This window comes from Bos indicus x Bos taurus, chromosome 11, assembly GCF_003369695.1.
Source record: "Bos indicus x Bos taurus breed Angus x Brahman F1 hybrid chromosome 11, Bos_hybrid_MaternalHap_v2.0, whole genome shotgun sequence".
Taxonomy (NCBI): Eukaryota; Metazoa; Chordata; class Mammalia; order Artiodactyla; family Bovidae; genus Bos; species Bos indicus x Bos taurus.
The window spans coordinates 76,829,581-76,856,479 of NC_040086.1; the positions used below are offsets into that span (position 1 = coordinate 76,829,581).

Sequence of the window (26,899 nt, forward strand, 5' to 3'; positions counted from 1 at the left end):
CTTCCCAGAGGAAGAAAAATGTCTCCAAACATGATATCTGTGGAAAGAATGCAAACCTATTATAAATTATGAAATATTCTTTTATACTTCAAAAATTATACATTTTTCATCAAGATAAAAAATATAAAGCTAATGCACTCAAATGCCCTGCCTTTCTGCCTTTGTTAACCGGGCAGAATCCCAGTCTGAGGAAGCTCAACCAGTTCACATCCACCTGGGAACACAATTCCTCTGAGCCACGCTGACTGAGGGGAGCTTACATTTCACAGTTGTAAATGGATGAGCTCTCCAGGCAGGATCAGAACAATGACACTCAGCAATTTGATTGTCTTAAAAGAAATCCTCTTGAAAAATGATAGCAGGCTCTCCTCTAGACGGAATATTAAACCCTGGCTTAGAGATGAAAACGAGACAAAGAATGTGTCCTTTGTTGGAAGTGCCCCACTTGGGTCTTCAGCCCTTGGTTTTCCTTCTGAAGAGAGTACTCGTAGTGAGGGAATTTCAGGAGCCTGGAGGAGATAATGTTCCCTGGATAGGAGGCCATCAGTCACTCCAGCCTCCAGAGTCTCAGCGTCTAATTTGAGAATCATGGCCCTGACAGTCCACCACATCCTGGCTGCTGTTGTTCTGGCCCCAGTCCCCATGACCAGGGAGGAAAGACGATGGAGTAGATGCAGGAGAGTGTGATAGAAAGGCCTAGAGGAGGAGAGTGAAAGGAGGAGGGGAAAGAAGAGAGAAAAAAGAGAGTGAAAAGGGAAGGGAAAAGAAAGAAGAGGCAAGGAAGCAGAAAGGGACCTATCATAGCAGGTACTGCCTCCAGCAACTTCAGCCTGATCTTTGCAGGGTTTGGGATTACTGTAGGCTGGAAGAATCCCACAGTGAGCAGAGCCAGAAAGTGGGAACATTAACACAAATTTTTTTCTTTAAGATATTGATAGTTTTCATATATTTTACTCTAGGCTAAACAAGCAAAATCAATCAGTTAACTCCTGAAAAACACCTCTGCACTGTCACTCACATGGGCCAATCTGCTCCCCTTACCTATTTATAGATCCTGTCCATCCTCTGACTACAACTCAGATTTGACCTTCATGTTACAGCCTTCACTAACCACCCGCTGTTAATAAGCAGTGACACCACTCCCTTCATTTTCTGAATTTCTAGAGTAGTTATAAGCTGTAAAATTCATTTGGCAGTGAATCATGTACTACACAAGGCATCTATGTCATTGTTCTTTCAGAGCATTGTTAAATATAGGACAAACGTGTGTCCAGGTTTAGCCTGTCCTGGCTTATGCAAGTTCATTCAGATTAACAATAACACCTGTTTACTCTTAAAACCACCCCTCAGTGGGAAGATAAATAATATGGTAAGCCCATTGAAATGTTAAACTCAATGTCATTCCAGACTCTAATGAGAATCCAAAAGCTCCTCAGGGCTCCCTGGCATCCTCCACACCAGCCTGGCTCCTCACACACAGTACCCAGTAATATTTTTATTGTGAGCATGCATTGCCCTTTTCATTTCAAAAGATGGAAAATGAACAACCCCTACAAACTTGGGAACACATTGAATGTAAGGAGAGAGGTTTTAATTTAACTTAGACCCTCACTGTTTTCATTGTGTAAGACCTAAAACCCGTCACACTCCAGAGCCAAAGATGAATGTTATTCTCAGATTTGCATCTGATTTCTAAAGATCGCAATGAAGGAGAAGTGCCAGTTCAAACACAGACATGCTGGTCTTCCTCTCCTGGTGCCTGAAGACTGCTCGCCCTCTACAAGCTCAGGCTGCCTAGGCCTGCAGGTCACCTTGGGTTTCTCTGAAATATATTTATTCAATTTCATTCTTACAGGCATATAAGTGGTGCTGTCAAATAAAGTGAGAATTTAAATGATAAACATTCAGAAGAACAACAGTCCAGAAAATGAAATCTCTTCTTTCTTATTGAAACATTATGTTCTCCAGGTGAATCTGAAAGTCACGTCTTTCTCCTCTCTCTTCACTTCCCTCTAGTGGGGAGAAGCCGAGAGATGATTGTTTTCATCCATTTGTTCATCTACCCATTGATCAATATTTATTAAGCATGTGTTCTGTAGTCAGTGCCAGACATGATGAGTAAAATGAACACAATCCCTGCCCTTATGTAGTTTATAGTCCAGATGTGCAAAAAAGGCATCAAATAATTGTGTAATTAATGTCTGGTGTTAGGCACAAAAGATTATTTCAGCAATCTTGTCAGAAATCCTTAACCTACTCTAGACAATCAGAAAGAACCTCCCTAAACAAGAGATACTTGACTGAGACCTGAATGATGAATAGAAGTGGGTAGGCAAGAAAACAGGAAGAAAGCTGCAGATGGAGGTTGCAACTGACTCATAAACCTTGAATAAGATTGAATGTTGTAACTTTGAAAAGTAACAAGTATTCCAGCATTCCTGAGCATGGGGATGAGGCCCCAGAAAGGGATAAGGTTCCTTTAAGCTTGGTCCATGGCTCCAGGGTTTGGTTGCTTACTCTGTTTTGATCATTCACCCTAAATCTGTTACTAAGGCCAAAACCTAACCGGAGAGTTGTGCTGTGCTTAATTGCTCAGTCATCTCCAACTCTTTGCAACCTCATGGACTGTAACTAGGCTCCTCTGTCCATGGCAATTCTCCAGGCAAGAATACCGAAGTGGATTGCCATGCCCTTCTCCAGGAGACCTTCCCATCCCAGGGATCAAACTCAAGTCTCCTGCATTGTAGGCTGATTCTTCACCATCTGAGCCACCAGGGAAGTCCAAGAATACCAAAGTGGGTAGCCTATCCCTTCTCCAAGGGATCTTTCTGACCCTGAAATTGAACTAGGATCTTTTGCAGTTCTTTACCACCAGACAGCTGAGTAAACATCAAAGTCATGGCCAGGTCTTAAGGACATTCTATCTGACTCATATCATAAAAAGGAATGAAAACTGGACTTGGTAGAACTCAGGGTCCTGGCCACAGCATTACTTGAAAAGATAAACATATATATCTAACAACCATAACTTCTAAGTCAGCTCCACTTTTAAGCATTCCTTATTCCTCCCAGTTCTATGTTCTGCTTTAGGAATAACCAATCCAACAGCTATCAATTTTCTTAAGTGCCAACCCGAATATGACTGTAGGTTACTATGCTAATGCTAACAAAATAAAGGGGAAAGAGACACAGTCTGTCCTTAAGAAACTTAAAATGGGTGAGGGACATCCTGGGAGTAGAGATCTGACATGGCAGAAAAAGGAATATGGACTTTGGAGTCACAGAGCCTTGGGTTGAAACACTGACTCCATCACTTTTGAATTTTGTGAACTTATATAATTTTATTGAGCTCCCTGAGCCCCAGTGTATTAATTTGAAAAATGAAGACAATATTCACCTACTTCCTAGAGTGGTTGGGAAGATTGAATGAGGTAATATTTTCCATTACTCTGTGTGTGTGTGTGTGTGTGTGTGTGTGTGTGTGTGTGCGCACGCACATGCGTGCACGTGCACACAGGGAAATGAGAAGGGAGACAGAGCAAAACGATAAACAGAAATGGTCCCTTACTCTTAAATTTACAGACTGAGATATACACACAGAAATGAGCACTATGATCACAATATGGAAGGGAAATTTAACGATCTAGAAAGAGATGATGACTTTCTGAACTAAAGGACAGGCAGAGGTGATGCGGAAGAAGACATAGATTCACGAGTCATCTTATGGAAATTGAAGTTGCATAAATTAGAAAGTGTAATACTAAAATAAAATTTTTGTTTTCTACTGACAATTTGAAATAATCTGAATTCCCTGAACTCAAAATGCATTAAGACATGATTTCTTTCAAAGTTATCAGGCCAAATGTATTTCAGTTTTATTTACACTCTCACCATAAAGCAGTGACACTTTAGCTGGTAAACAGAAATACCTACCTTTCTACAGTTTCAGTCTTTACTTACGCAAGTTTTCAGCTATGCATGGACGGAGGAACCACATCCTTTCCAGTAAGTGTCAGCTACATTCGGGGTGGGGTAGGAGAAATCACTAAGACTTAAATGAATAAAGGGTAAATAAATGATATATGGTAGAATAAAATGTAGACTTTTAGATTCCTAGCTTATGTGGCTTGGTACCTGACAAACCATTTAATAAGATCTCTTTGGCTTGCTTCATAAAGAAGTGAGTTATCCATGAGAAGTGTGAAAAGAGATGATGAACAGTTCTATTTCAGAGATAATAATTAGAGTCATGTGCCTTGTTGGATCGGAGAAGGCAATGGCACCCCACTCCAGTACTCTTGCCTGGAAAATCCATGGACGGAGGAGCCTGGTAGGCTGCAGTCCATGGGGTCGCTAAGAGTTGGACATGACTGAGCGACTTAGCAGCAGCAGCAACGGCCTTGTCGGATATTGGATGAGAAAAACACTAAGAATCCCTCAAATCGAGAGATTACAAGATGAGGGTCTCCCTATACTTCTGCTCAATTCCCACAATCCTCACTGTGAGGCTCTTTCCTTCGGAACTGACTCCGCTAACTCATGTCCTGTTTTATTGTTGAACTTGTGGTATGTTCCAGGGCTGCCTCCTGCATGGACTGTGATCTCCTAGGGTTTGTGGCGGCAACAGTAGTATTAAGTGGCAGCAGTAGCAACAATGATACTATACATACTTCGCTTATTATGTGCCAAACACTGTTCTAAATACTTTCTACATATTAACCCATTTAATCCCCTCAGAGACCTTTGGATAGCTTTATCCTCATCTTACAGAAGAAACTGAAGAACAGAGAGGATAACTAGCTTTCCTAGGGTCACATAGCATAGCCAGGATTCAAAGCCAGGTAGCCCATCTCCGGAATCCACGTTTTTATCCACCATGTTATCCTGCCTCTGCAAGGAGTGAAGGCTGAGAGCCTTGTGGCTCTGAAGGTATAGTGATGGTAGGTGTAGGGGTTCTCTGAAGTCAAGGACCCTCATGAGTCTTCTTCCACAATCCCCTTCCCTATAATATGTGGCCCTGGCAACATCAAAGAACTGAGCTCCTGCAAAAATCAGCAGTGCCAAAAGCCAACTCTCAAAAGCTCAGGTAACAGCAGAGATTATCACAGAGAGTACGGCTGGACCTCAGGAATTCTGCCCATTTCTGCAGCCACAACATCATTCCAGCTTCTCTTTTATCTTTAAGACCAGATGGACTCTGACTACCTCAGGGCTGAGGTGCTTACTTTTATTCTTCATTCCAACAAATCCAGTGCAGAGAAAGAATACCAACACAGAGATAGGTATTTTAATACTCACATACACACTCTCTGCTATGAGTATTATGATGATGACCTACCCCAAAGAAAGCCCAGGTGGGTGAATACCTGTAATAGTTACTAGAAACATGTCCTGGGAACCCTCTGTGGTGTAACATTTATGGAAGAAGGTATTACTTAGAAATTTTAGAATTACAAGGGACAAAACCTAACTCTCAATAGCTTAGGTAACAGTTAAGATTAATTCATCAAATAATGTTGGGTTATTTCAAGGATTCATGCCCAGCCCTATAACTGGAAATCAGAAATAAATGGAAAAAGGCATCATTTAGAATTCCCTCTCCAGCTCATATTCTCAATTCTCTTTGCACATTCACTACACACTTCTCTTTTATTTTTTTTTTCTTTGTTTCCTTATCTTTAGCCAGACAAAATTTTGCTTCTTAAGTCCTCATGGAAGGGAAGCATGGCCACTCACATCCCCTGAGCTATCAATCGTACTGCTACAGGACAGAGCAAGTACCTGACCCCACTTTCCAGGTCCCAAGCCCAAACTCTGGACCAGTGTCTGAGAAGAATCACTCTACCATCACAGTGACTCTTACAGACATATTAAGGATGAGCGAGGGCAAAGCAACTTACTAGAAAAGAGGGACTGAAGGACAGCCCCATGGGTGTCTTCTGCAAGTAGCTACTATGCCAATTAATGTAGCTGGCAGACCCCCTCCATGAGACAGAGTTTGCCAAAGGGTTGTGTCTTAAGTAGCATGGAAGCTGCAGGTACCAGGCATTGGTGAACATGTAAACAGCATGTATTCTAAAACAATAGTTGATATTTATTACACATTTAATATCTGCCAAGAGAACACATCTCTATTAAGATCGTAATGGAATTGTCTCTGTTTCAGAGATGAGAAAACTCAGTTTTGGAGAAAGGCAGTGAACCTGCTCAAGTTAGACAGCTAGGAAATTTCAGTTTCAGAGTTTGAATGTGATTCTGTCTAAACTTAGACCCAGAACTCTTGCCACTAAGATGTTCTTTCACTCTCTCTTTCATGTAGCATGCGCTAAGCCCGATGCCAAGTAGGAAAATTCCAAATGCACACCCCAGGTGGTTAAAAGAAAAAATATACAGAATCACCAGCCTTGAAGATGCAGTGTTTTCACTTTGATGCCCCTCATCCACTAAAAAAAGAGAGCTGACACATCGCTCAGTGCTTTAACCTCAAATGACTCCACGTGGCATTCCAGGTCAGATGTGGAGCTGTTCTGCACCCTTAAGAAGAATCCAACATCGTGTATTTCTCTTCTTTTGGCTTCCCATTGTCAATTGCAAATTGAAACTTGCCCTGGGCACTTGCCATCTACCTCTACAAGAATTAAATCATGTGATGCTGAAGCTGCTGACCTTCAATGCCCCCTGCAATGAGTTCAGGGTGGAGAGCAAAAACGAGGCACCCTGTGCTCTGGGAAAAACTGACAGGACAGGCCTTCAGATAGTCAGATATTTTCAGGAGTTGATTCAGTGAGCCCAATTCTTACATCTCCTTATATCTAGAAAAGCACTAAAATTCTTCATGGTGATGACTGTTTCTCATGACAGGCAAAAGCTTCATAAAACTAGCAGAAAACTTTTGGAAAAATATGTGCTTGACTGCACATATTCTCCCTTCACCAAAATTACATATATACCAGCCTTCCCCTTGCCCTTTGGAGAACTTTCTCAGTTATCTGAGGTGGTGTCTCCAGGGCTGCAGTCCTCATTTTGCCCTAAATAAAACTTAACTCACAATTCTCATGTTGTGCATTTTTCTTAAGTCTACACCAGGAAGGTCTTCCAAGTCCCTAAAGACTCAAGGGATCATTCTATGATGCAAACTTTCACTTACAGACAAAGTTTCAATAGCTGCCAATTCCTATGTGATACCATTCATGACTCAGGAAGCACATGCTGGGTTTGGGATTCTGAGCACGTTGCATGACTGAACTCACATTTTGTTGCTATTCTACTTTATAGGTGAGAAAAATGAACACTGGGATATTTCATTTGGCCTATCTAAACCCAGAATCACAGACACCTCTCAGCTAAATAACTATACAAGAGATAAATATTAAAAAAAAAAAAACAACTCAGTGCTGAAAGATTTCAGAGACGCATCCCTGACTGCTGGCTCCTCCTTGGACCACAGACCCCTGTCCTTTCTCCTATGCAGGTGGCTATCAGACTGCCCTAAAGTTGCCCATTTTGTGCCTGGCTCCTGCACTAGACTGTTCTCTTTGCTATAGTACTTCCCACATCTAGCATAGTGTCACACAGATACTAACTCAAGAGGTGCTCACCATGGAAGCAAAGGAGACACGTAGAGAAGAGAGAGAAGAAAAAGAAGAAAGGAATAAATGAGGGAGGGAAGAAGAAAGACAGAAAGAGAGGGAAGTCTGGGGGTGGATACAGATTGTACATCCTAAAGGCAGGCCAGTTTTTGAAACGAGTCATCTATAAACTTAGAGAAGATCTATTAACACCTAGAAATTATTAATTCTGACAAGATGACAACCTGAGCGGTCACTAGACTCCATTAATCCTCAAAGAGAGAACGTAAAACCCTTCCCTAAAGTCTCACGAGGCAGAGTGCTGGATGTTGCACTCTGTAACAGAGGATACCCTCAACCAACACTGTGTAGGCAGATATGGCTGACTGAAGAGAATGGCCATTTATCTGTCATTCTCAGCCCGGCAAGGAGGTCCTTCTAGTTATGCCAGTTAAATTTCCATTTCTCATGTGTCAATGCATTCAACTACTGTCTTAGGAGAAACCTGAGCCTACAAAGCAGGCACTCTGACCCTCACCAAGGAAATAGTGTTGTGTATCTTCGGGCCATGGGGCTTCAGCAGCGTAAATTGAAAAAGTAAACCCGATTTGAGGGATATGTAAATGACAAACTGAAAAAAGAATTAATATTTAGCTTTGTAAGAACGCAGCTCTCCACCTCATTATGAAAGCTGTTTTTACTGTAACCAGAGGAAAAATGAATTGTTAGAAGCTCCCCAAAATGTGCAGCTGAGAATGCCTTTATATTAATGAGGAAAGTGATGTTGATTAATGGGCAGCCTGAAAGCGAGAAAGAAGCTTTCCTCCCTTCTGTCTTCCTGCCAGTCAGGGAACAGGTAGCCCACCAAGGTCCCCAGGCACAGCAAGACCACAGTCCCCTGGGTCTGCTGCTGGCTGGGGCACCGCATAGTCAGATCATGCTTCTTTCAATTATACTGACAAACATGTCTAAGCTTGAACAAATTGGCCCCTGTGAATTAGACTGCATTATTATAGAAATCCACATCTTTCAAGCCTCCCTGACCTTAATTGATCAGGATCCCTCTACAGCAGCCTACAGCTAGTCGGGAAAAAGATTTTCTGAAAGTTTAGCTAAATGACTATATTGATTTTTACCCTTAATATTTTCCTATATTCATCACATTTCTTATATTTTCTTAGTACCTTGCATGTTTCCATGGCTTTCTGGCCAGCTTTATGTAGTAACTGCTTTAACACAGTCCAGCAAAGGAACAGGATCCCTGTTTTACAGGTCAGAGTCCACAAGGATGTGAAAATACCTTAACCAAAGAGTGAGAAATGAGGTATTTTGACTCATAGACTAGCATGACTTCTTCTTAATGGTGGCTTTGAAGATAGTTTTTACTTGGAGTAAGAGTTTCTATAGGACTTTGCTACCTTATGGTTCACGCAGGCCACAAACCATCCAGAAGTGAGAAGCCAACCTTTTTTCCTAACAAACCACAAGGAAAACAGCCTCCTCCGCCTGGTATGTACACTGTATTCATTCTGTACAAAAACAAGGCTTTCTGTGAACAATCAGAGGCCAGCTCTGTATGCTGCCTTCTATTCCCAACTGTGCTCAATTTCAGGCAGACTTTCAAACATCAATGTCTTTCGTTCCTCCTGAGACATCAGTACACACAATGAAGGAGTGACCTAAACAAGCAGACAAGCTTTGGTGGCATGTGAAATCATACCCTTTGGTCAAGAGTTCAACCTTACGAGGAGCAGGCTTAATGAGGTCTGAAGCTCACACAATTTTGAGGGCCATTCCTACAACATGACAGCCAGCTACAACTCACTTCTGCAAAGAAAGGACTATCAACTACACAACTCCAACCCACTGTGATCTCAAGGCAATTTCCCCTTAGCCAGATCCCAAAAGTGTCTGCAGCTTCTCCACTAACAGCAAAACAAAACGATGTGTTTGGAGAAGCTGGAGAGAAAGAAAGACTGGTTTTTTAAACTGATAATGGTTAAAATATCTCCATTTTGAAAAAAAAAAAAAAGATGATCTAAAGCACCTGGACTCTTTACTACAGGCAAAGCCAAAACTCTGACTCTAGCATATCTGGTCTGAACAGACCTTTGTTACATTAGACCACCATCCTTAGAGCAAAGCCAGTCTATGTCCCTGACTTGAATTTCATACCACTTCCCCAGGAGCCAGAAGGTTCGCTTGTACCTCTCACAACCACACTTGCTTGGAAAGAGGCAATTTGGAAGTGCATGTCCAGTATCTACATGATTTAGCCCCAACCTTGAGTCTTTTAGGACTTTCCTAGTGGCTCAGACAGTAAAGCATCTGCTTACAATGTGGGAGACCCAGGTTTGATTCCTGGGTTGGGAAGATCTCCTGGAGAAGGAAACGGCAACCCACTCCAGTACTCTTGCCTAGAAAGAGGTCACAAAGAGTTGGATATGACTGAGCGACTTCACTTTCACTTGAATCTTTACTTGGTACCTGATGATCTGATTGTGTGAATACTAGAGTTGCAGTTGTTTATAATAAATAAAACATAATAAGTCATTCCCAATGTGAGCAAATATATGAATGTGTCCTGCAACAGTGAGGCATACTGTTCAAGCACAATGGAATCATCCTTTCAGGAAGCAGAAGCATTTCAGGATTCTCAACCTTCTCCATAGTCATCACTGTGAATTTGATAGTTCTCTTAAAGAGAGAGGATTTTAAAAACTGGGCATCTACTGATAGGCTTCCCTTTCATTTCTGTCTCTAGTTAACTCACTGGTTCTCACCAGGTACACAAGGAATACCACATAGGATTATACATGTAACGCCCTGTATATTTTAATTGATAGGTAGTATAAAAGATTTTTATGTGTGGTTTTAACTAGTATCCATGACTTTCACCTTATTCATCGATTCTGGAGCCTAACCCACACAGATGTGACTTCACAGAATTTTTGTTCATTAAACCAAGAAAGTAAATAATTTTCTTTGTAAAGAATAATTATATGACATACACTTTTCATTGTATAACCTCAAGGCAGGGAGGAGCAGAATGAAAACAGTAGTGTGCAGCATCCTGATAAACCTCCCCAGACACGAAAGGAAATTGCATCTCTAATCTCAAAATCTGATTAAATAGGAAAGAGAGAGGGGGTAGTGAGAAAGCTTCACATACTCTTGGGTAACTTTTGAAGGGAGCACTTCTGAGCTCTACATCACAGGGTTTTTAATTTGTATTCCATATTTCTCCCATAAATAAGAACCTATACATTACATTTGGTTATAAACATTGGAAAGACTTGAGTTTTTATGTTTTAATAACTGTGTTAATCAGATAGGAATAAAAGCGAGAAATTTCAAGCTGGCCAGCTAGGAAGGATGAAGTGGAGACCCTAGAAATCAATGTGTTTACCCAGCTGGCTGGTTAGATCCCATTAAGGCAACTTCAAGAGACCACTCCCCACCTTCTTTTGTTCTCTCCTATTCCTAGCAGGCTCTAAATTCAGGTTTCCTTTCATTATAAATTTTGCATTTATTCATGGGTTGTCCAGATATATTTTTTAACTCTCATCTGCAGTTTGTTCTATTGATCTTTTAATGACTGATTTTCAACTTAATTTCATCCATCAGGCCAATAAAAAACCTACTATGTACTAGATATTATTCTATGTATTGGACAGACAGTTGTGAGCAAACATCTCCATGACATATGAAACTGATACTTTTATGGGTAAAAATGATCAAGTATCAATAGTCTCACGTGGTTAAGCCTACATTGGGGAGATAGAAAATAAATGTCTTGGTAAGAACTTTGGTAATATATTAGAACCTACTCTGAATTTATAGCCTTCAACAACTAGTGTCTATTTGATTGTTGTCTCAGCCTTGAAAACTGAAGCTCGAGGTCCTCAGAAGTCAGCAGAGGGCCTCAGGGGAAAAAGCTGTATTCAGTGATTTCCTTGCCCTCTACATGGTACTTTCATGGGGTTTTTGGCTTGTGATAAATCCTAACATTCATACTGGCTCAATGACGATGGGTTATCATTCTTTAGTCAAGAGTGTTAGTTATTTCTAATTGGAGGTTTGACAGAAGACCAGTTTATTTCATACCATCTGAAATAAAGTAAGGTTACTGGTGAGAACTGGGAGCATTTTCATTAGCCTATTACCTTCAGTGTAATCACAGCCCATAAGCTGGAATTTGCTTGGTTCTGATGCTCACGGCTTTTAGGGGGGTTTTCCTTCCAACAGAAGCACTTCCAACAGTGCTTCTATGACCCACTAATGTGTGAACATCTATGAACCTTCTGAGATTTACTGCACCCATATTCTTCCTGAGGGAAACTGTGCCTGGTTCCAGGAGACCTCCTGATAAAGGAGAAAAATATGTCTTCAGAGAACTGACAGATTCTTAGAGCCTCATGCAGGACTGAAACAGTGGGGGAAAGCCCTGAAGCTGGGGAGAAGTGATTCTGCCATTTATCAGCTGTATAAGCTTTGATACATTATTATCTACCTAAACTTACCTCAGTTTCTTGCAGAGAAAATGAGGCTCTACCCTTCAGATTGTGAAATGAGAGTGCATGAAAGTGCAACAGTAAGTGCTTTGTAAACTACAACATACAGAGGGTGATGTTCAAAATGAGGAAACACAATTTTGAAAAAGATCACCTGATTCATCCCAGAAATTAAAAGCAGAGTCCCCAGATGACTAGACAGAGAATTTTAGGCAGCTGAGGATCAGCACACTTAAGGGTGAATTCATGAAGAACAGCACAGAACCTATATTTATACACTGCCGGTGTTTTAGGGTCGACAAAGCATGGCAAAGTGGGAGCATGCCAAACGGAAAGAACACTGGTTTCCTCACAAGAAATCTGGGCTTCACATCCCGGCTCCGTTACCTACCGACACTGGAAGCTTTGACAAGTTAAAGGACTTATCAGAACTTTTGTTCCTCAGGTGCATAGGGATCAAACACTCAAATTTATTGTCTACTGTAGAGCAGTAAATTCCTTTTGCCACTGTATATACATCAACACAGGTAACCCTCATATCAACATTATGAGATGTATTTTTGTTTTCACCTTAAAAATGAAGAAAATGACTTGTCCAAGAAAAAGATATAAACATAAGTAGCAAAACTATGGTTTTCAATATTGTCTCAGGTATTTCCACTACACTATTGTCGCCTCCTCTGTAATCGGTCAGGACTGTATAACTAGCAAGGACACGAGGTGGCAATTTTAAATAGAGTAAACAGACATCACCCTCCTGGAGCAGGTGGAAATACACAAGTTGCATTTAAGTGCTATCCAAATACTTAGAAGACTGAACCCCAGACTGTGAAGGTGCAGAATAATGACCTGAAGTCATCCTAGATGTGGAATTTATTTCTTACCCCAGCACACAAAGTATCTTGGGTTATTGCTACATTCAACTCGCTAGGTTCAAACAGTGTGATACCAACAATGTAATGAACCAACATAATCTGCCTGAGAAGTAGATTAGGACATATGGCTGGAGAGTTGAGGTAGTACCATGAAGGTGTATTGTTGGTACCACCAGATGCCGAACAACTTGTAATGATCTTTAGTAACTGGTACAGAGAAAAGGGCACTTGCCAGACCCGGGCGCCAAGGAATGTACTGATTTGTTCTAGGAATGAAGCCATATCTGGAATAGCAGCTGCAGTTGGAGTCACTACCCAAAGGAGTTCTTGATAATCCACCGTCACCTTCCAAGATCTGTCTGTCTTCTGCACAAGCCAAAGAAACAAACCGAATGAACACTAGATAGGAAATATTAATACAACGTTTGTATCTTTCAGGTTTTTAATAATGCCACTATCTCTGAAATCCCTCCAGAAATACACTGTGCTCTCAACCAGCAAGAAATCATGGTGATGTTTCTCTCTTATCGAAAGCTTACAGGTCCTAGAATAAAGGACTTTAAAAATAAGAATGGCTCCTCTTATTGATTCCCATGGTGATCCACAAGAGAAGGTGTTGCTTTACCATCACTTTGACCTCTTCTGGTTTAGAAGACCTAGTTCCCAAGGGAGCATGCTTCCAGCAGGAGACACAACAATACTTTACTGAAACTGGTAGCTGAGACGGCCACCAACCAAGCTGAGCTCCTCCTGGCAGTAATTTAACAGTTAAAGAAGGCGATTCACTGTACTGACTGGGATAAGGATGATTTTAAGAGGATACAGTAGCAATTGCCACTCCATACTGGAGGTAAGGAAGAGTTCATCTGGAATTTATGAGAGTCCCTGGGGCTTCTCTTGGTACTCCAGGTCCTACAACTAAAGTCAGTGGAAATTGTCCACAACCCTATACAGTCAGAAATAATAGTGCCCTAAAACCTTCATGAATAAATGTTTGGGTCACCCTATTTGACCAGGAACCAAAACCAGCAGATTTTTTTTAGTACAGGCAAAGGAAATACAAAATAAAGAACATGTAGGGGGAGGAAAAGGTAGTTAAAAATGCCAGGAATAACCACATGGGCAATTGCAGAAACAAGAACTATAATAAATTTTAGGACTTCTTCCTTATTTTAATATGAATATGTTTCAGTACACATTGACTATTTTTTTCTCTTCATGTCTCCAATCCCCTTATTATCTAACAGAAGATAAAATAATGGTAATTAAGTTTATCTCAGTACCTAAATTACAAGATACCAAAAGAAGCGTGTGATTCCATAAGAAGATGAATACACAACATGCAAAAATGAATTAAAAGAATTTGTATCTACTTTTGAGGACTTTCCTGGTGGATCAGTGGTAAAAAATCCACCTACCAATACAGGACACATGGGTTCTATCTCTGGATTGGGAAGATCCCCTGGAGGAGGGCATGGCAACCCTTCCACTATTCTTGCCTGTGAAATCCCATGGACAGAGAAGCCTGGCAGGCTGTAGGCCATCGGGTCACAAAAGAGTCAGACACCATGACTAAACAATTATGTACTTTTGAAGGTGGTGGTCTGTTTTCAGTTGTACAAGGGATTGCTGCATTATGTTAGGCTGAAACATGGTTTTTGTACTGTATTCATTTGGAAGGTAAGTGGTGTTAAAAGATGACTATACGGAAAACACACAGAGAGGGTGTCAACTAAGTTGAAACTATATTTCCCAGATTCCCTTTCCTGCATAGTCCCAGGTTAGTGTGGACTAAAGGAGAAATCTGCACAAGATCTGAAGGGCGACATGAAGCAGCAGATAGGTCAGTGCTGGGCAGCTGTGGCAGCCCATGTGTATTTTGCTGATCTGCTGGCTCACCGGCTGGCATGGAGCAGCAGCCAGGCTCCCAGAAACTCCAGATCCCACTACATCTCTTCCTTTAGTCTCTGACTCTTAGGCCAGGTATGTGTTTATCTCTGTGAGGAAGGAGCCAGTTTCTCCTTGTAAGTCACCTGCATCACCAAAGATGAAGTCCTAGAGGTAACGAGGGATGGATGTGGGCTTCAACACATCCTCATGGGTTCTATTTTGTCCTTGCTCTCCTCTATTTCATGTCCCTCTCTTCTTTTTTTAAAAACTATTTATTTACTTGACGGGATCTTTCATTGAGGTGTTCAGGCTTCTCTCTAGTGTGGTGTTCAGGCTCTTAAACATGCAGGTTCAGTAGTTGTGGTGCGTGGGCTTAGCTGCTCCACCACACTTAGGCTGTTAGTTCCCTGATCAGTAATCAAACCTGTCTGTCCTGCATTGGAAGGCGGATTCTTAATCATTAAACAACTAGGGAAGTCCCTCACACCCATCTTTTCTTACCAACTGACATGCTTAATCATTCAGTCGTGTCTGACTCTTTACAACCCACAGATTATAGCCTTCCAGGCTCCTCTGTCCATGGGGTTCTCCAGGCAAGAATACTGGAGTGAGTTGTCATTCCCTTCTCCAAGGGGATCTTCCCCATCCAGGGATCAAAACCAGGTATCCTGCATTGCAAGTGTATTCTTTACAATCTGAGCCACCATGGAAGCCCCTTTGAACTAACTATCCTGCTATTTCAGACCCTACCAATAGACACAAATGGAAAGGCACACTGTGCAATCAGCTCCCACAACTGCATAGTTCAAACCTCAACAACAAAGCCCTATTGTATAATTTTATACTGTGTAAACCACCCCTAGTGGTTCTGCTTCTCTGGTCCACGTTAACTGATGGGTACAAAGACAGAAGTGGCAGAGCTAGAGCTCATACTTAACTCATTTCTAACTGATTCAGGGTGCCTTGCACTAAATTGTTGCCTCTACCTTACGGAGGACCATATACCTGAAGGGTGTTGGTGGTTTAAAATAGCATATTGGCCACTACTCTCCCTCCTGGGAAAATGGAGACATACAGGCTGCTCAAAGAGCTTTGAGAAATTAAGATGATTGAATGTTTGGCCCAGAAGTTGCAGATTAAGTGAACTGATACCAGCCTGCATGGAAGGTATCTAGGAGTAGGCCCTATCCCAAGGGCTTCCTTCAACTTTGGCCCATTCAGAAGTTTTAGCTGCAAATTGCATAATAAAGATAGGAGGTATGTTGATCACATTTTCAGATGACACACGGTTGGGCCAGCTAGCAAATATGCTGAGAAAGAGATTCAAGAATCCAAAAGGTTTGACAGGATGAATAATGAGTCACAGCTAACAAGATGAAATTCAACAGGATGGATATCAAGTTTTACCCTCCACAGGGTGTAAATACACCCTCCCTACACTGGAGACTGGTGCCAGGGAATCGCTTGAGTTCAGTGTGGGCAGAAGCACATGATACTGATTATGGGTCAGCTTCAAGGGAATGCCTCTGGGTTCAAAAATCATCCTGACAAATACAGACTTAGAGAAACTGCTTACTAGCAGCCTTTGTGAAAACCCATTGAGCTCATTACCAATCAACACCATGATTACATTAGAGAATTCAGTTGTATAATCATCAGTCTTCATTATTCAAGGTGTGGTATACTCCAGTACACATTGAAAGTTACCATAGAACTTTGCTTTGCTCAAAACCACACAGCTGAGGTTCAGGGTACAACCCTGAAGGCCATATTTCACTTCAGTTCAGTTCAGTTCATTCGTTCAGTCGTGCCCCATTCTTTGTGAGCCCATGGACTGCAGCATGCCAGGACTCCCTGTCCATCACCAATTGCCGGAGTTTAATCAAACTCATGTGCATTGAGTCAGTGATGCCATCCAACCATCTCATCCTCTGTCAACCGCTTCTTCTCCCATCTTCAATCTTGTCCAGCATCAAGGTCTTTTCCAATGAGTCAGCTCTTCCCATCAGGTGGCCAAAGTATTGGAGTTTCAACTTCAGCATCAGTCCTTCCAATGAACACTCAGGACTGAGTTCCTTTAGGATGGACTGGTTGGATCTCCCTGCAGTCCAAGGGAGGCTCAAGAGTCTTCTTCAACACCACAGTTCAAAACCATCAATTTTTCAGCACTCAGCTTTCTTTATAGACCAACTCTCACATCCATACATGACCACAGGAAAAACCATAGCCTTGACTAGACAGACCTTTGTTGGCAAAGTAATATCTCTGGTTTTCAATATGATATCTAGGTTGGTCATAACTTTCCTTCCAAGGAGTAAGCATCTTTTAATTTCATGGCTGCAATCACCATCTGCAGTGATTTTGGAGCCCAGAAAAATAAAGTCTGACACTGTTTCCACTGTTTCCCCGTCTATTTGCCATGAGGCAATGGGACCGGATGCCATAATCTTAGTTTTCTGAATGTTAAACTTTTAGCCAACTTTTTCACTTTCCTCTTTCACTTTCATCAAGAGGCTTTTTAGTTCCTCTTCACTTTCTGCCCTAAGGGTGGTGTCATCTGCATATCTGAGGTTATTGATATTTCTCCCGGCAATCTTGATTCCAGCTTCTGCTTCTTCCAGCCCAGGGTTTCTCATGATGTACTCTGCATATAAGTTTATGGTTTAAATAAGCAGAGTGACAATATACATATAAATATAAATAAGCAGGGTGACAATATATAGCCTTGACGTACCCCTTTCCCTATCTGGAACCAGTCTCTTGTTGCATGTCCAGTTCTAACTGTTGCTTCCTGACCTGCATACAGGTTTCTTAAGAGGCAGGTCAGGTGGTCTGGTATTCCCATCTCTTTCAGAATTTTCCACAGTTTATTGTGATCCACACAGACAAAGGCTTTGGCATATTCAATAAAGCAGAAATAGTTGTTTTTCTAGAACTCTTGCTTTTCTGATGATCCATTGGATGTTGGCAATTTGATCTCTGGTTCCTCTGCCTTTTCTAAAACCAGCTTGAACATCTGGAAGTTCACGGTTCACATATTGCTGAAGCCTGGCTTGGAGAATTTTGAGCATTACTTTACTAGCGTGTGAGATGAGTGCAATTGTGCGGTAGTTTGAGCATTCTTTGGCATTGCCTTTCTTAGGAACTGGAATGAAAACTGACCTTTTCCAGTCCTGTGGCCACTGCTGAGTTTTCCAAATTTGCTGGCATATTGAGTTTAGCACTTTCACAGCATCATCTTTTAGGATTTGAAATAGCTCAACTGGAATTCCATCACCTCCACTAGCTTTGTTCATAGTGATGCTTCCTAAGGCCCACTTGACTTCACATTCCAAGATGTCTGGCTCTAGGTGAGTGATCACACCACCGTGATTATCTGGGTTCTGAAGATCTTTTTTGTACAGTTCTTCTGTGTATTATTGCCACCTCTTCTTAATATCTTCTGCTTCTGTTAGGTCTATACCATTACAGACTAGCATTTGACTAACATGGGGAGGATATATAATTACATCAATGAAGAACATATCAAAAATAGTGATCATGAGAGTTGGTGCCATATAAGTTGAGTTTTCACATAAGAAAAACATAAAATTTTATTTGTACTTCTAGAATACAGATGGTCAGACACTACAGAAAGGGACACCTTTATTACTAAAATGAATAAGCATAGAGTATAGTGGTTAGGTTGGGCTCTGGAGTCAAACTACTTAGGTTAGAGCTTATGAGTCACTCTCCAGCCATGTGACTTGGGCAGCTTATTCATTTTCTCAGGTCTTAGCTTTCTCATATAGAAAATGGGAAATAAAAGTATATCCCCCTCATCCATGTGTTGTGGAGATTAAATTGAACAAAAACAAACAGTATTTATCTCACCTGGTTGCTATGACTGCAAAACAAAGCAGCACATACTTATAAAGCATTTAAAAGAAGTCACTTGGTCAGAATTAAGTAAATACTTACTATTCTTTTTATTATTAGGAAGCCTGTTCTGAGGCTCAGAGGTATTCCCAAACTGAACACCCTGCAATAAGTTGGTAGCATCTTGTGTCTGAGTGTGTTTAAACTAAGATATGTTGTCTTTTGATCAGGGATATCTTAGAGTGGTCTGTGAATGGTGAGGTGACTGCAGCCATGAATTCAGAAGACTGTAAAACAACAATAATCTCAGACTGGTGTTTCACACAGCCCATTAAACATGTGAATCACCTCTGTATTTTACTATTTTATTTATTGTTTGGCTATTCATACAGCATGCCAAGATCTTAGTTCTCCAACTGGGGATCGAACCTATACCCCTTGCAGTGGAAGCATGGAGTCTTAACCACTGGGCCACTAGGGAAGTATCAATATGTTGTCTTTTATTAGGGATAACTTGTTCATTGTTGTTCAGTCATTAAGCTGTGTGCAGCTCTTTGTGACCCCATGGACTGCAGCATGCCAGGTTTTCTTGTCCTTCACTATCTCCCAGAGTTTGCTCAAATTCATGCCCACTAAGTTGGTGATGGCATCCAAGCATCTCATCCTCTGTCGCCCCCTTCTCCTCCTGCCCTCAATCTTTCCCAGCATCAGGGTCTTTTCCAGTGAGTCAGTTCTTCACATCAAGTGGCCAAAGTATTTGAGCTTCAACTTCAGCAGCAGTCCTTCCAATGAATATTCAGGGTAGATTTCCTTTAGGATCGACTGGTTTGATCTCTTTTTGTCCAAGGGAATCTCAAGAGTCTTCTCCAACACCACAAATGGGATATCTTAAAGTAGTGTTTCTCACACCTCAATGTACATGTAAAGCATCTGTGCATCTTATTGAAGTGTGTATTCTAACTCAGCAGGTCTGGCATGGGGCCTGAGAGTCTGCATCTCTAACAAGTTCCCAGGTTAGTATTGGGAGACTGCTGGTTTAGTTACCACATTCTGAGAAACAAGACTACAGAACACCTCCTCCACTGGGTGGGAAGAAAAGGAATAAAGTCCCTTCCATTCTAAAATATCCATATTTTATAACATTCTAAATATAAGAGTATTCAGTATCTTGAAGCCACACTGTAACTGAGTAATCTAGCGCAAGTGCCCTAATCTTGTGCCTTGTTTTGATACATTCTACAAGCACTTTTAAGGAATGAGTACTTTTTACAGCAAAATCCAAAGTCCTCAGATGGAAGCTGATCTACTTCTGCAGAGGGTTTCATCTCCTAATTGGCTAAACATCTGCTCCAGCTCTAAGCACAGATTTATCTTTATCAAATACTGATTGGTCTCTGGCTCCTGCCGGCTGCTGTGTCCTGGTGTGATGGAGAACAAAGCACGGCAGCTGTGAGATGTCAGGAAGCCTCAGGAGGAAGGCAAAGAAGGGCCAGGGAAGCAGAAAACAAAGAGACTCACACATTACTGGCAGGAAAAAGAGCAAACTCTGCTAGCCTCAAGGCAGAATGGAACCAGATCTGGAGATGGGAAGATCCAAGACAGGAAGAACTAAGATGCTGAGATCTTAGTTCCCCAACTAGGGGTAGAACCTATAGCCCCTGCAGTTGAAACAAAGAGTCTTAACTACACTTATATTCATTCATTGAAGGTCTGAATATTCATTGGAAGGTCTGATGCTGAAGCTGAAGCTCCAATACTTTGGCCACCTGATGCAAAGAACCGACTCATTGGAAAAGACCCTGATGCTGGGAAATATTGAGGACAGAAGAAGGGGGCAATGGAGGATAAGCTGGTTGGATGGCATCACCGACTCAATGGACATAAGTTTGAACAAACTCTGGGAGATAGTGAAGGGCAGGGAAGCCTGGCGTGCTGGATAGGAAGATCCTTAGAGATTGCCTGATTCATTGTCTGCAGTTTTCAGATACTGAAACAAAATTGCCATAAGAGGTTATGACCTTCTAGAAGTAATACATGGATGTAGCTTCAGAAACAGAAGCCAGACCATGCAGCTTCTGGTCTGGAGCTCACCCTACTGGCCCATGACTGCCTGCCATCTCCTCCTGAGGAGTCCCGACCTAGCGATGCTGCTTTATCTCTCCATGGATCCTCTTCATGCTTCAATTGCCCTTCAGAGTAAGCAGGGCTGAGAGAGATTCTGGGGAGACTGTTAGAGAACAGAGAACTCCTGGTTTATTCAGGTTAATTTCTCAAGATGAAAATGCTCTAAAGGATCTGCGAAGTATTTACATATCATTCCCATTGCTTTCTGTCTGTGTTGTATGAATAAATTAGACAGCAAATATAACACAGCATCTGTGAGAGGCTATGCCTTTCAGGAAGTAACACATGGAGGGAGCATCAGAGTTAGGAAGCTGGCCAACCAGCTGGCCTTGACACCTTTTCAAGAGCCAAGAGGCCAGAGTTAGACCCTAGTTCTCAGTATTTCTCCCCTGAAGGCCGCTGGGTTCAAGCCTACCTCCTCTTCCATTCATGAACTGTTCTTGTTGCAATAAAAGTAAAAATTTAAAGGGTGCATACCCCCTTTAGGGAAGATCAGGTCAGAAAAGGGGCAATAAATGACTTGGGAGCTTTGGTCAGGGAAGCAGGGAACCTGGAAAGTCACAAGAATTATTCCAGACCTGGAAACCCTAGCTTCTCCGAAATCCCCTATCTTCATACTGGCTGAGTACTTTAGACATTCTTCGAAGAGGAATAAAAGTCATTAATTCATACTAACATGAACTGACTAACATCTAGGCATCTCCCAAGAGGCTAGGTTATAGAGGGGTCTCCACGAATGCCTCCTGTCCTACATGGGGGAAGGTGTCTACAATCCCGAGAGCCTCAGAAGGTGCTTTATCCACGCTTGATCTTCTACATCCTGTGAAGTAGTTTAGGAAAGAAGTGTCATCTCCACCCTCTCCAGTGAGGTCCTAATCCCCTCTTTATCAATTTGCTGAAATCAAATGTGACAGAATTGGGAATTCCCTGATGGCCCAGTGGTTAACACTTGGTGTTCTCACTCTTGAGGTCCAAGGTTTGATCCCTGGTTGGGGAAAATAAGATCCCACAAATTCTCGTCTTTCGCTCAGGCCCGTGGGCAAGTGTCGCGGCAGGATGGGCAAGTGTCACGGTCTTTGTACTGCCAGGAAGCTCCGTAGCCACCAACGAGACCAGAAGTGGCATGATAAGCAGTACAAGAAAGCCCATCTGGGCACAGCCCTGAAGGCCAACCCTTTCGGCGGTGCTTCTCACGCCAAGGGAATTGTGCTGGAAAAAGTAGGAGTTGAAGCCAAACGGCCAAATTCTGCCATCAGGAAGTGTGTCAGGGTTCAGCGAATCAAGAATGGCAAAAAAATCACTGCTTTTGTATCCAATGATGGTTGCTTGAATTTTATTGAGGAAAATGATGAAGTTCTGGTTGCTGGATTTGGTGGCAAAGGTCATGCTGTTGGTGACATTCCTGGAGTCCGCTTTAAGGTTGTCAAAGTAGCCAATGTCTCTCTCTTGGCTTTATACAAAGGCAAGAAGGAAAGACCAAGATCAATAATTTTGATGATGAAAGCACGATAGTAATAAATTTTCCTATACCAAAAACAAAAAAGGATCCCACAAATCCTCAAAGCTGCTCAGCATGTCCAAAATAATAATCAATTCAGAATTAGGGGCTTCCCAGGTAGCATAGTGGTAAAGAATCTGCCTGCCAATGTAGGAGATGCAAGAGGCATGAGTTCGATCACTAAGTTGGGAAGACCCCTGGAGAAGGAAATGGCAACCCGCTCCAGCATTCTCACCAGGAGAATCTCATGGACAGAGGAGCTGGGTGAGCTATAGTCCATGGGGTGGCAAAGAATCAGACACCAGACATGACTGAGCATGCAGATGCATGTGCACACACATACACACACACACACAACAGAATTAATGATGCATCACTTAAACAAGAGACAATGCATTATTTTTTTACAGAAATACATTTGTCACAACTGAAATACCATGCACATTGATGAAAGAAGGGCCCCAACCAGTGGTATTCTTGAGAGAGCCCCAGGGTCAGGCATTTATTTGCAGTGTTACACAGCACTGATGGTCCAGCCTCTAGAGCACACCAAAATCAGGAACTCAGAGGCCGCTACTCAATGGTAAGGCAACCTATGGTTCTCTCTATTTAGCTGTTTGGGTAATTTTTCATTATTTCTATGGAACTGAAGGGCTTCCACTCATGTATAAATCCCCCTAGGTCTGTGATACCTGTGGGTGGACAGTGAAGACAATAACAGGCAGCAGCAACAGTCTGAGCATCCTGCTGTCCCAGTGATCATCACTGAGGAGGCATCTGAAAACCAGGAAGGATCTGGGGGAACCACACAGTGCTTTTCTCTGCCTTTCACCAAGATGACTCCCCAACAGGACTTTACATCGATAATCATTTCCACGTTTAAACCAATGCATAGAAGAAGCAATAGAGCAAACCTTTTACCCTACATGTTTTCAATAGCAAATGTGTGAAGCACTGGAAACAGAGAGTGTTGACTATACCAACAAAACCTAATAAATTCCATTGCCAATCTACAGTTCTGTGTTGTCAGCCCATCTTTGGCTTTATTGTCCACAATAGTAGGCAATAAATAACACAGCCAGTGTCACAACAAGTTCCCACAGAGAAGAGAGACAGCCACATATTTGAGTGAAAAAAGGACAGGTTTCAAAACCCTAACTACCCTTAGTATTTAGGATTCCCTCATGGGCATTTTTCAAGGAAGCTTTGGTAACTTCCTTCTTTTCTCTGGACAGGCCAAGTCCTAGAGAGTGATAGCAGGAAGGAAGATTGTATAGAGTGAAATGTGAAATGGTCACTATCATTTTGCTTGTAACTGCAAAGTGAGGACTAAGAGCCCTCTTATCCATATTTGCTTGCAATTTTCTGAGTTTGCTTTAATGGATATGACATTTCATTAATTCTGATTCATTGTATACTCAAGCCAAAACACATGCAGTTTAGTTCCATTTACTGACAGAAAATAGAAGCTGAAAAATTCCAAGTCAGAGCAATAACTGAAGGTGTGTAATTACTCATTACCCAATCAGCTACCAGGTTCAGGGGGCAAGAATGCTTTGGAGATAAATTGCAACTTTTGTGAGTGAATCTGACAGGCTGGGTTAGTAGGTGTGTTTCTTTTGATTAATGACACAAGGAAGAAAGGTTTAGAAAAGGTGTTTCTACTGATTCTGCTACTTCTAGGCTGACCCTTAAAACGTTTCCACCAGTTGCTAAGGAAAACATAAATTATAGTGAGCAAAGTGTGAATTTTGTAAAAACATACAAAAATGTTACATCTGTAACTTCTCAGCTCCAATTAAAAAGAAACTCAAGATGATAAGTCTTAGGATATGCCAGAATGGGTCACTTGACGACAGATCTCAACTTTCTCCGAAAATGCACTTACCAAGGTGAAGAAAAAACAAACACAGTTGGAGCTATTCATCATGATCAATTAACATAAGAGCTTGAACACAGTTTTGATGCCCTTCAGTATTTTTCCAACAGATTAGACTTCCGGAAGCAGAGCAGGCATTTGCCAGGTTACTCATGAAACAGGTCGAGGAACTGCCAGGTCCTTGCTCTCCATGAGTTTCCTTCTTAGATGCCATGGCCATATATATACTACACACACACACACACACACACACACACAGCTAAAGAACAGAATCTGACAGTATCTGGTGAACTGACACAAGGAGGGGCAGATATAGATAAAAGTCTTCTGATTGGGATTGTTCGTTTGGGAAGATTTTACAAAGATGGTGGAGTGTGCATGGGGCTTTGAGGATGGGCTGAGATGGGTTCCCATGAGGAACAGTTTAAACAGTATAGTGGCAGAAGTTATCTTTATTTGGGGGTTGGGACTTTGGCTAATAAGGTGAGAGTGAGGGATTCTTATTCATAAGGATCAGATAGGATCCCATTGGGGGTGGAGGGATGGATGGATGGAAGGAGATTCTGAATGTGCAGACTGTTTGATAAAAAGTCACGCAAGTGCTGACTCCCCGTTTTGCTACCCTGCATGGCTTCAGAAGCATTTGCCCTGAGCACTCGCCATGAAGATGGGAGTGGAGGGAGAACATGTTTGCGATATTTGGAGGATGATGAGAGCCTGAACTAGAGGGGTGGTAAAGGCAAAAGAGACACAGAAGCAAGAAACAATAAAAAGGAAACTTGTCAGGATCCGGGAACCAGAGAAATGATTCGAGGTGAAAGACGGAGCTAATACAGATGGTTCTGAGTTTTTCAGCCTCACTGGGAAGTCAGGAAAGAGAAGCAGCTTTAAAGGGAGATAATGAATTCTTTGCAGAAAGACGTGCTAGAGGGAACGGAAAGTGTGTGGCAGATGTGCAAGCATAAATTTGAAGCTGGAAGTTGTGTGCATGGGACTGGCGCAGAAGTGAGCATCCAGGTCTAGGTCTGGGGTGTTGACAGTGATTAGCTCAGTGAGGTGAAAGCCGAGTCCAGCACTAAGTCCACGTCCCCCAGTTCTACCACTGAAGTGGATCTGACATGTACTCTGCACCCGCCGGAGCTCCTTCCACAACACTCCCTCACCATGCAGTCCTTACCCTGACCAAACACAGGGCGGCAACCAGGCAGCCTACCAGCACCTGTGCAGAGAAGATGAGAAGGGCTAACAAAAATACCATCAACTGTGTGTCTTACAAACATGTACTTCTCACACTTCTGGAAGCTGGGAAGTCTAAAATCATGATGCCAGCATTTTCAGCGTCTGGTAAGACCCCGCTTCCTCAGTGCTGGCTGTCATCTCACTGTAACCTCTCAAGCCAGAAAGGGGGAGGGAGCTCTCTGGGCTTCTCTTATAAAGGGACTAACCCCATTCATGAAAGCTTGGCCCTCAAGACCTAATCACCTCCCAAAGGCCCCACCTCCTAATATCATCACCTTAGAATATAAATTGGTGGAGGGAGGATACAAATACCCAGGCTATGGCAGAGAAAGTCCTATTAATATTCAGTTGTGAAAGTCCAGCAGATGGCCTTCGTGCAGATGTAGACCTAGGAGTTACTACAGTTGATTGTGATAAACTTAATCATGGAATCTGAGAGTCAGAGGACCCTGGGAGAGGATTCAATTGGTGTTTTAAAATCCTTTTAGCCATGGAATCCTTTAAAAAATGAAAATGTATACAGAGACGTAAACAGCTAAGCTGTTCCCATTGGGAGCCCAGGAGACACCTTGCAAGAAGCACTGTTCACCAAGTGGGGACTGCGATATAGGGCTGCAGACCCCAGAGCAGGACTGCTGCAGTGCTCTAGGGAGAGAGGAAGGGTCCCCAATCCTACTCTGTATAACATCATCCTAGGATGAATATATTGGCTTGGCAAAAAGTTCGTTCAGGTTTTTCCATGAATGAACTGAATGAACTTTTTGGCCAACTCGATACAACAGAATATTGTTGAAAGCCTCCTTAGAAAACCAAATAAAAACACATTCCAGTATCTTTAATGACCACCACAACAGCCAAGGAAGAGAGGAAGAGAGGAAGGAAGGAAGGAAGGGGAAAAAAGAAAGAAAGAAAAGGGCTCATCCTCAGGGATGAGGCAGAGGCTGGGAGGACCTGCAGTCACAGGGAAGGTAAGGGCAGGGGCTCTGGGAGGCCAAGCCCACCTCCAGTACCAGACCAGAAAGTGTGGCCAACACTCACGGGATCCTCAGGCTGCCCGAGGGCAGGGGCCAAGCCTCTTCTGGTTCCCTTAACTCCACCAGGTTGTTCTCAGCATTCCACCTCCAATCAGCCTTGGCACATTTCATAGGGGATCCTTCCTGGCAGAATCCCTGCTTCCCAAGTTCACCTCCACAGAGCATCCTGCAGAGCCAGTGCTCCACAGCTCTAGCTTCAGGGAGAGGTTTCCTGGGGCCTTCTCCCACTTTGAGAAGAAAGTAAGAGACTAATTTGCTGTGAACTGTCATGAGCAATAAAACATTCATTAACTTTAATTGTAAACACTTTAAGTCCCAATCATAGTAATGAAAGGATAAATTGAAGAATCAAGAGGTAAGTACCCTTTTTAAATTTCATATCTTCTATCTTCACCTGGCCTCTTAAACCAGACAAAAACA

At 42.2% G+C, this 26,899-nt stretch overlaps 1 pseudogene; it reads left to right on the top strand.

Annotated features, from left to right (window-relative positions):
* Positions 1 to 21,879: 21,879 nt before the first annotated feature.
* LOC113900765 lies at positions 21,880 to 22,365 on the top strand (annotated as a pseudogene).
* The last annotated feature ends 4,534 nt before the right edge of the window (positions 22,366 to 26,899 follow it).